This window comes from Rattus norvegicus, chromosome 2, assembly GCF_021556685.1.
Source record: "Rattus norvegicus strain SHRSP/BbbUtx chromosome 2, alternate assembly SHRSP_T2T, whole genome shotgun sequence".
NCBI lineage: Eukaryota > Metazoa > Chordata > Mammalia > Rodentia > Muridae > Rattus > Rattus norvegicus.
Window position 1 is genome coordinate 189,315,481 of NC_141535.1, and position 9,630 is coordinate 189,325,110.

At 42.1% G+C, this 9,630-nt stretch overlaps 1 long non-coding RNA gene across 1 annotated transcript; it reads left to right on the plus strand.

Moving 5' to 3' along the window:
* The first annotated feature begins 453 nt into the window (after positions 1–453).
* Positions 454–9,210, plus strand: LOC147996448 (uncharacterized). The gene is made up of 6 exons (XR_015678255.1): positions 454–519; positions 3,253–3,323; positions 4,269–6,110; positions 6,693–6,792; positions 6,946–7,202; positions 8,326–9,210. It is a non-coding gene; the product is annotated as an uncharacterized LOC147996448 (long non-coding RNA).
* Positions 9,211–9,630: the final 420 nt, after the last annotated feature.

Here is a 9,630-nt window from a genome sequence, read left to right on the forward strand (position 1 = left end):
GGTCTTTTACCTAAGCATATGTTACTGTAAGTGTATTCAAAGGCAGCCATGTCTTCGTGAGACAGCAGCCTGGATCTCCAGGTCTAAGCAGCACCTTAAATAAGCTCAAAGAGGACACTGCAGCATGGAGGAAGATATTTCAGAGCAAATGCTAGAGTTTTATTGGCCTCAGGACAGTGGAAAGCCATTATTTAATGCCTAGTTTCTATCCTCAAGCCTGAGATCGATACTACAGGGTTCTGACCTGTGTTTAGTATTGGGTAAAATATTTGTTTAAAACTGCCTCCTGCCTCTCACAGAGCCTCACACATAAAGTGAAAAACCAAAGACTCCAGTCATTGGGATTAAAGGCTCCTTACTACCTTTTACAAGGATTGGGTGATTAACGTTCATAGCCTTGGCCCATTTCCAGCAGGGAGAAGGAGCACACCTCCTCTGTGCCTGCTTCCGGGTGGTTCCCACTGGGGCTACTCCACAGAAACGCTGTGTGAGGACTTGGACCCAGGCGAGTCAGGCAAGGTAGAGTTGCTGTGCCAGCTTCATTCTTGCTGTGATTTAATTTAGGACAGCTGAGGACCACCTGGATGCAGGAAACCAAATTGACTCCTGTCTTCAAAGGAGAGGAGAAGCAGGCTTGGGCGTAATTAACTTCAGTCTGGTTCAACTGCACTTGTCTGGGCTGTTGTGTAGAACTGGCAGCTTCCTTACCTGGGAAAGATAGGAGGCCTGGGCAGGTAACAGATGGATGTTTCAGGACACCTAGCAAGAGAACTACCCATGGAAGTTGCTTCATTTTGCCTGCTGAAAGCTATTTAAAACCAAATATTACACCTATGGATGTCTTAGTTCTCGTAAAATATATATTCTTCTCTTGTTGAGAAGAAAAAGTGTTCCATGGAGGTAAATTGGATAAGAAAGGATAGACAGTAAGGGTGAAAATAACCAAAATATTGTGTGTGTGTGTGTGTATGTGTGTGTGTGTTTGAGATTGTCAAAGAACAAATATAACTAGATCTATATATGTGACATATATAATTACATTTATTCTTTGAGATTTTATATATATATATATTTAGAGAAAGAGAGAGAGAGAGAGAGGCATATACATATATATCCTGGAAGTCTTCTAAATTATTAATAGTAATACAAACAATAAAGAGCTTACACAATACAGTTGCATGACTGTTACGTCATTGCTGCATTTGTGGAGAAAGGAAAGAGAGAAGGGGAAGGAAAGAGAGAGGGGAAAGGAAAGAGAGAAGGGATAACAGAAGAAAACAGCAGAAACCACACACATATCACATGCTTTGAATTTCATCTCTCCTGATTTTGCAGGTTGCATAACCTTGCCCAAAACAGTGGCATCTCGTCAGCATGATGTATAAATTGGGTTACTGGGTACCAGGCTGCTCTTCTTGGATGGTACCCAGCTGAGCATACATGTTTCTGAAACGGTTATCTTTCAAATTATTCAAGGCCCACAAGTAGAAGACACTGTAAAGAACACAGGGCACAAAAATTCCCATAAACATCTTCCTGAGAATAAAGTAACCTTTAGTGATAATAAGTAAGGTCTTAGTAGAAAAAGAGCTGCACCCCAATATTTCCACTTTGCACAAGAAACAGTCACGGGAGGGTTTTCAATTTGTTACACTACATATTGATGACAGAGTCTGATGGTTAAGACTCAAGTTTACCTGAACCGAGGCCTCCTCCCATCAGTACTTTGTTACTTTGTTACAGTTTGATCTCTGGCATCATAATTTAACACAAATCTGTATGTGGGGTAGAAAACCCAAGGGGACAAGACAAAGGCCAACAGATGTTCCTTGCAATTTTCCTTTTTACTATTGGCCAAATAAAAGCGAAAACACCATTTTTCCCCAATCAGCCCCAGGATTACCTTAATTTCTGCAATGCAAGCTTTAGGTTTGGGTTTCTCCTGACTCCTTTGAGCTTCAGCATGTGAGGGCTCATCCCACACAGAAAGGGATGTTTCTTATTTATGTTTTGAAAAAATCTCATTTATCAAGTAGGACACGATGTTGGGTCCCATATATCTACACAAACATGTCTCCGTAGTTATTTTCTTAAAGAAAATAAAATTGCAGGAAAAAAATTAAATAGAAGGTAGGGGGATAGTGCAATGGGCAAAGTGCTTGCTTTGCAAACAGGAGAACCCGAGTTTGGACATCCATCAGCCACATAAAGCCAGGTGTGGCAGCACTGACAGGCAATCTTTGTACCAGTGCTAGGACACAAACGTAGGAAGATCCCTGGGACTTCTGGCCATCTAACTTTGCCAACTGGCTTGCTGCAAACTCAGTGAGGGACCCTGTCTCAAAATAGGTAATAGAGAGCAAAGAAGATGCCCAAAACTCATCCTTGATATCCACATGGGCAGACATGGGTGCATACCACACACACACACACACACACACACACACACACACACACACACATACACCACACACACCACACACAACACACAAACATACCCTCTTGTGCACACAAATACACATATAAAGAAAACTTTCGCACAAAATCATCTGACATAAATGTTATTTTTCATAACCATCTGAAGTTTATCTTGTTATTCATTCAACACACATAGACAAATATGTGAAAGTTTCTATAAAGGCAGAATAACGGGGGGTAGGGGGGAGTCCTTTCAGACAAAATTCCAAATTCAAAGATCTTTCTTTTAAGGAAATAGATGATATGAAAAGATCTGAAACAAAGGGGAGAAAAAATGTGATGACAATCAGATTAAACTCACTGGTGGAAAGAGAACTGATGCCCACGAAGGACCTTATCGGTGAACATCCATGGCTTGTGTAGCAAAAGAGGATTATGGGATAAATAGCAGGGGGGGGGGGGGGTCGAAAAGGGTTCTGCCAGCAGAAAACTCTGAATTTTAAATTATGATGAAGTTTGACTCGTTTAAGTAATGTGGGGTGCTCACTAGGGTTTGAGAACAGAAAAAGATAGGAACTAACTTAGAGTGTGTGTTTGTTTTTAAATTATGTGTGTGAAGAGGGGTGGGTGAGTAGGAATGTGCATGTGTGACTGCAGTGCCCACTGAGTCCAGAAGAGGGCACTAGAATCCCTGGAGCTGGAGTTACAGGCACTTGGGAACTTGAGTGACAGGAGACTTACATCCTCTAAATGGGAGCAGGGTGCACCCTTAACTGTTGAACTATAGTTCTAGGACTAAATTAATTTTCTTTTTAAATATCGCTTTGATTCCAGAGTTGAATACTAAGGAGCAAGAACGGGAACAAGACAAGCTGCTAGAAGGCTACCAGAAGTCCAAGAGAAAGGTGACATTGCCTTGCATCATGGAGGTGCAGAGGTTTCTCTAGTCCAGGCACATTAAAGAAGGAGGGTATTGTTGTGGGTTGGGCAAAAGACATGGCTGAAAGAAAAGGGAAGTGGGACTGGGGGTGTTGTCTTGAGAAACTAGGAATACATTGATGATGTAATACAGAAAGACCAAGTTTACCTGCAGCTCAAGTATCAAGTTGTATTTTATATATTTTATATAAGTCAAGCCAAATGTTTGTTTACACACAGGCAGTGAAGTCTACAGGTGGGGCTGGGGCAGTGTAGGGCAGAGCTCAAGCTTGAAGTGTGGTGGAAAGGTGGTTTTGGAAGGCATTACACTAGAATGAGATTAATGATCCATCAGTGAGTGAAAAGTCTAAAGACAGGGACTCAGAAACTGTAATGTAGAAGTGGGTACCAAAGTGTGAAGGAAGAGATGGAGCCTACGGGAAGGAAGTGACGAGATCAAGAAGAAAGTGACAGACCAAAACCAAAAAGGACAACAGACCCAAAAGCCAAAAGACATGATTCAAAATGCCTTGTCACCTAATGAGCAAAGATGGTGGGGACCGAGAGAAGCCCACTTGGTTTGACAGTGTGAGGTTGCTGCTGGACTGAGAAGGTTGTGGGCATGGCGTGGGGCTGAGAGGCAAACTGCAGCTGATTTGGAGAGGTGTGGAGAGGTGATGAGATGTAACACTGAGCCACCCTTATGCAGTGGGGGAGGGGCATTCCTGTGGGTAAGATCAGAGCTGAAATGCCACTTCAGGCTGCTACAGGGTAGTTCTTAACAACAGGACACAGCCACCATGAGGAAGTGAGGAAATTGCATGCTGTAGTGAAAAGGAAGTGAAAGATTTCAGGAGAGGTGCTATACTTTATAATAAATATTACAAGGTTGTTTTTCTAAAGAACATAAATTTATTTCCTTGACATTTCAGCGACTGGAAGCCCAAGATCAAGCTCTTGTCATGGTTGTCTTCTTCTAAGCCCCCTCTCCTGGAGTTGGAGTTGTGTTTTCTGCTTCAGTCGTCACACAGTATTTCCCCTGCATGTGCCTGTGTTCTTATCTCCTCGGAAAGACAACAGTCACATGGGCTGGGTCATTCCCAATGACTTCATAGACCCATAATTGCCCCTATCTCCCAACACAGTCCCACTGTGAAGTACTCGGTATTAGGACTCCACACATGCCTTTTAGGGATATGCTACGCAGCCCTTAGTAGATGCCCTAAAGTAGGAGAGAAAAGAGAAAAGTTGGGGTCCAGTCATAAGTCAAAAGTTTTAGCACATCTATGACCAGAAAACTGATAGAAAAAATGGAAAATAGAGTTATATGTTTCATATAATTAGTGGTGGGAGCATATTTATGAAGACAACCATGTCAGAAACTAGTGGTACTAGAAGAGAAAGAAAAAGGCAAGAGTTATACAGAAGAGTGAGGGGAGGCTGGCAAAAAGAAATAAAGTAGTAATCTCAGGCAGCCCCAGAGTCCGCCTGAAGTTGTGTTTTCCGCTTCGCTTTAAAAACTCAGATGTTTGAATCAAGTTGTTCGTTACTTTAGAGCATATTTTATTAAGAAACTCATATACAAATATATAATGGTATGTAATTTTATGCTTGATTATAGTTACATAATCTATAATGTATGGTCAGTTTATGGGATGAATGTCTGCATGTCTCGGGGGCACTACTGAAATGAGAACTATCCTAAAGGACACGTCAGCCACAATCCTTGATTACTTAGACATCAATACGGACAGCTCGCTTCTGCCCCATACTCACCCCACCTCCAACCCCTACAAGGTAGCAGATATTCACGGTCAGTTATACACTGACCTGAGCAAAGGGCTGAGTCCAGGTCTTTCTTCCCAGTGGACTGATTACATATGTCCTTCAAAACCTCTGGTATGGGGCTGCCCTCTGGAGGCTTCGGGAAGGTTTTACTTTTAAAGGCAGGCCACAGATCTAACCAGAAACATCAAAGACGCTAAAGTCGAAAATCATCATCAGACATTCTAACTCAGTGCTCACGAGTGAGGGAGCGAACCTGCAGGGGGGATACAGCCATCTCCAGAGCACCCACTCGGCAAGACCTTCATCCGGGAAGTTTGACGGTGGTCAAACCGGACCTTTTGATATCGATGTGGTGACAGAGTTCGCTTGAAGACATCTGCTAATACATCACTCAAGAAAAGTGTGTGCGTTTTAGTAGCATCTACAGAATCCCTAGTGTGTACAGAATGATGGGATTCGGAAAATGAACAATTACATCTGGGTTGGGTATCAGTATTTTCTCTGGCTGGAAGGACAGACAATGACTGAGTTTTATCTTTCTGAGGGACTTCAGGAAGAATAAGGAGGAATGACAGTATATCTGTAGTGAGATCAGAGGGAGAAAAGTCTAGTTCTTCTCAGTGGGTGAGTTTAAAATCAAGCTAAGCATTATAGCGCAAACAAGACCAGGGGTTGGCTAGTAACTGGTTCTGGGAGGACTCTTATTTCCCTACAGAAAAAACAAAAATGATTAAGGCTTTGCTGTCATTCCTTAGCAACAATTCTACCAATAAACCAGTTTTGAAGTGCTAGACTAGATTTTCTCAGATGTTAGCTGCAAGATGGCTGTTTTGTACTGCCTAACTGAAAGTTGTCAAAACTTCTTTGGCTAGCAGACTGAAGGCTGAGGGCTGCACTCCCTTTAGGGGGAGACGTTTTCCTCCTTGCTGGAGCTAAGCACTAGTTCCGAAATAATCTGGCTGCATCTTAAAAGCCATTTGTGACAGGTGAGAATTGATTATACATTGCCTTTTGCCAGAAACTCTAATGTCATTGCCATATAGAGACACAGCAGCAACACTGTGTGTGTGTGTGTGTGTGTGTGTGTGTGTGTGTGTGTGTGTGTGTATGCGCTCGCCCCTGCACACACGTGAGCACGAAAAGGACTGGAACACAAATAGAGGGATTCATAAATTAAATTTAATGTTCCGTAGCTCTTCTTTAAACAAAGTAGGTGTGGAAATTATTTCAAGTTAAAATATATTTCTGTACAAAGTAAATGCCAGTGGCCGGGTGTGTATGTGGAAGAAGAAAGTAGAATAAGGAAGGTCGTGTGTGGTGATAACTAAATATTAAAAGAGGAAAAGGACATTTTGAAATCAAAAGGGGAAATAAAAAACACTGAAATTTTAATACAAGAATATACTGACAGAATTTCAACAATAACAATTTTGTGTGTATACACACAAACAAACACAAAGTTGTACAAAAGACAATGAACTGGAAAATTGTCCTTGGGGGAGTTTTCACTGGATAAACTGACCTGTGCTTCTCCAACTTAATGCAGTCATTTTTATTTCATTAAAAAGCCAAATTTCTTCAACTGCTGAGAAAATATTCTGTGTATGTGTGCCTAAGGGAGAAAGGCATTGAAAGCAAAAGAGAAAACATCATGACGTAGAGTGACAGGTAAGCTTACATGGGACCATTTACGATACGCCATTTGCTTAAAACATTTTTTGTTCCTAAATTTTATTTATGAATTAATACAAAACATGGCAGACCGATGTGTCTTAATCCTCGTCCCCCTCCTCCTCATCGTCCTGGTTGATCTGGAAGCAGCGCAGCTCATAGCTCTCCTTGCTGTTGGCGAGGACACGCAGCCAGTCTCAGAGGTTGTTGTTCTTCAAACATTTTTTGGTGAGATATTTCAAATACCTTTTGGAGAAAGGCACCTCGGAAGTGACAGCAATCTTGTTCTTGCTCTGCTCGATGGTCACAACCCCTCCGCCAAGGTTACCAGCTTTCCTGTTCACCTTGATCCTCTCCGGGAGGAACTGCTCAAAATTGGCAGCGTCCATGATTCCATCTTCTACAGGGTGAGTGCAGTCAGGGGTGAACTTCAAAACCTGCTTCTTTTTTTTTTTTTTTTTTTTTTTTTTTTTGCCCCCTTCGCCACAAGCACAGGCGCCATGGCGGCAGAGGTTTTAAAATGTATTTTGGCCCCTACAGCAAAAGTGGCAAACCGCCTGAGCATGGGTCAGAGTGGGCTCAGAGCACCGCGTGTCCTGCGCATGCGCATTGAATCTTGTTTTTGTTGTTAGTTCTCTTGCACCTTTCAAAAAATTTGAAACACTCTGGCTCCTTCCATGATTATACCCACAGGCGAATTACTGTGCTAACCAGGCACTTGTGTGTCTAGAGTAACAGGAAGTCACTGGTGTGTGTTTGGTGCTTTTCTTTCGGTTGATGCGTATTAAGCAGTTTCTTGCACAGACAGCCGCCGTGCCTTAGAAGCAACAAACGTTATTTGCTAGGCCTGTGGTTGGCGTTATTTTCTACGTGCTAAAAGATAGTAAAAATTACTATCATACTATCATATAAAATTAGTATTATTTTATAAAAAATTGTGGTTTCTGTGCATGAATATTCACTGCAGGTACACATACAGATTATGAATGAAAGCGAATGTCTCACTGGAGAGTATTGATAGTCTAGAAAGCTCACTCATAGAGAAAAGAGTTCTTGGCATTATATTAACAGATGTATATTTCCCCATTCGTATTGTTTCATAATTACAGTCATGTGTAGGCCACAGACCTTATTTTCTACTACCGTACTGGACATGTTTCTACTACCGTACTGGACATGTTTCTACTACCGTACTGGACATGTTTTCCGAATTTCTCTTCTCCCATGCAGTTGATACTTGGAAGCTTCGGATAGAGTCTTAAAATAATCGTCACCTACAAAACCCCTTTTCTCCTCCCCAGTCCATGCTCCGTCCACTCCCTTTTCTCTTCTTCCCCATCTTTCTTTGTTGCTAAGGCTGGAGGTGAAACACTTGTCCTTCCCGTTCCCAGTGCCTGGCCAGGCCCTGCTCTGGGGTTATTATATGAAATCCTATAAGTCTTCAAACGTTTAAGGGAATCACGTTTACATTTGCAGACAAGCATAAAGGGCCTTAAGCACTCACAGTATTTCCTCCCCTTGTTTTCTAAGGAGAATCCTGTGTTGCAAAACTGAAGCGCTGAGCTCTAACTGTGCTGAGCAGAGTAACACGTCCTCATTCTGTCAATGGTCAACCTGACGAAACCGAGAATTACCAGAGAGAAGAGCCTCCGGACATGCCTGAGGGGGATTATCTTGATTATACTAGCTGATGTGGGTGTCCTATTTTAATTGTGGCTGGGACCATTCCATGGGCAGAGGATCCTGGACAACATAAAATGAAGAAATTAGCTGAGCACTGAGAAGCATGCATCCATTCATTGTTCTCTGCTTCTTTAAACTTTATTTTTATTTTGGATCTATCAGTGTTTTGCCCAGGTATATGAGCATACACCGTGTATCTGCTTGGTGTTCAGATGGTCCGAGGAGATGGCAAGTCTCCTGGAAGTAGAATTACAGCTGGTAGTAAGGCTGGTTGGTGCTGGGCACCGAATTTGGTTCCTCAGGAAGACCAGAAAGTGCTCTTAATAGCCGAGTCACTTCCCAGGCACCTGCTCTCTGCTTCTTATAGATGCTGGGACCAGATGTTTTAAACTCCTCCTGCCTTGACTGCCCTACCACAGTGGGCCATAAGCTAAAATAAGGCCTGGATTTCTGAAGTTGCTTTTGTTTCATTCCAGCAACAAGAACACAGAATGCACACCAATACACAGAAAAACTGAAAAGCAGAGAAAAGAGAAAAGTGTATGCTACACGAGAACAGGAAGCTTTACTATAACCTGGGAACAAAAGAACAAGTTCAGAAAGAAGGGAAAGAGGGCGGCAAATGGGGAAAGGTAATGAACTATTAAGAGGGCTGTTTTCTAACTGTTTAAGCATTTCCCTCTTGCTATGTGTCCAAGAGACCTTTAGTAAAAGCATTTTATTGTGTTTCAGTGCTGTGTGGGGTCACACTGTAGTTCCGGGAGATATTCCATTGTATTGTCCCATTTCCTAAGGCTTATGCTTACCTTCTCAGTCAGAAGGTGATATTTAAAGAAGTAGGCTTAAACCTCTGTTTAGCCATGACACAGAACTTGCAGGATTCACACTGGGAGCTGCTGATTCTCTCTCTTCTTGACAAGGGAGTCTTACTGCATTTGTAGAGATTTCTCAGTTTACTTGGAATCCAGAATTTTGACTTTTCGATGCCATTAAGTTCACAAGGAGAAAGAGAAGGAATAAATCACCATAACTATATATTTATTAATAGAACTATAACTATTTGAGAAAGGAAGAATCTGTAAAAGTCCCCAGAAAGATGGTTAAAATAGGATATGCACAGCAGGTACACTGTCCCCTCCTGCTTTGTGATCT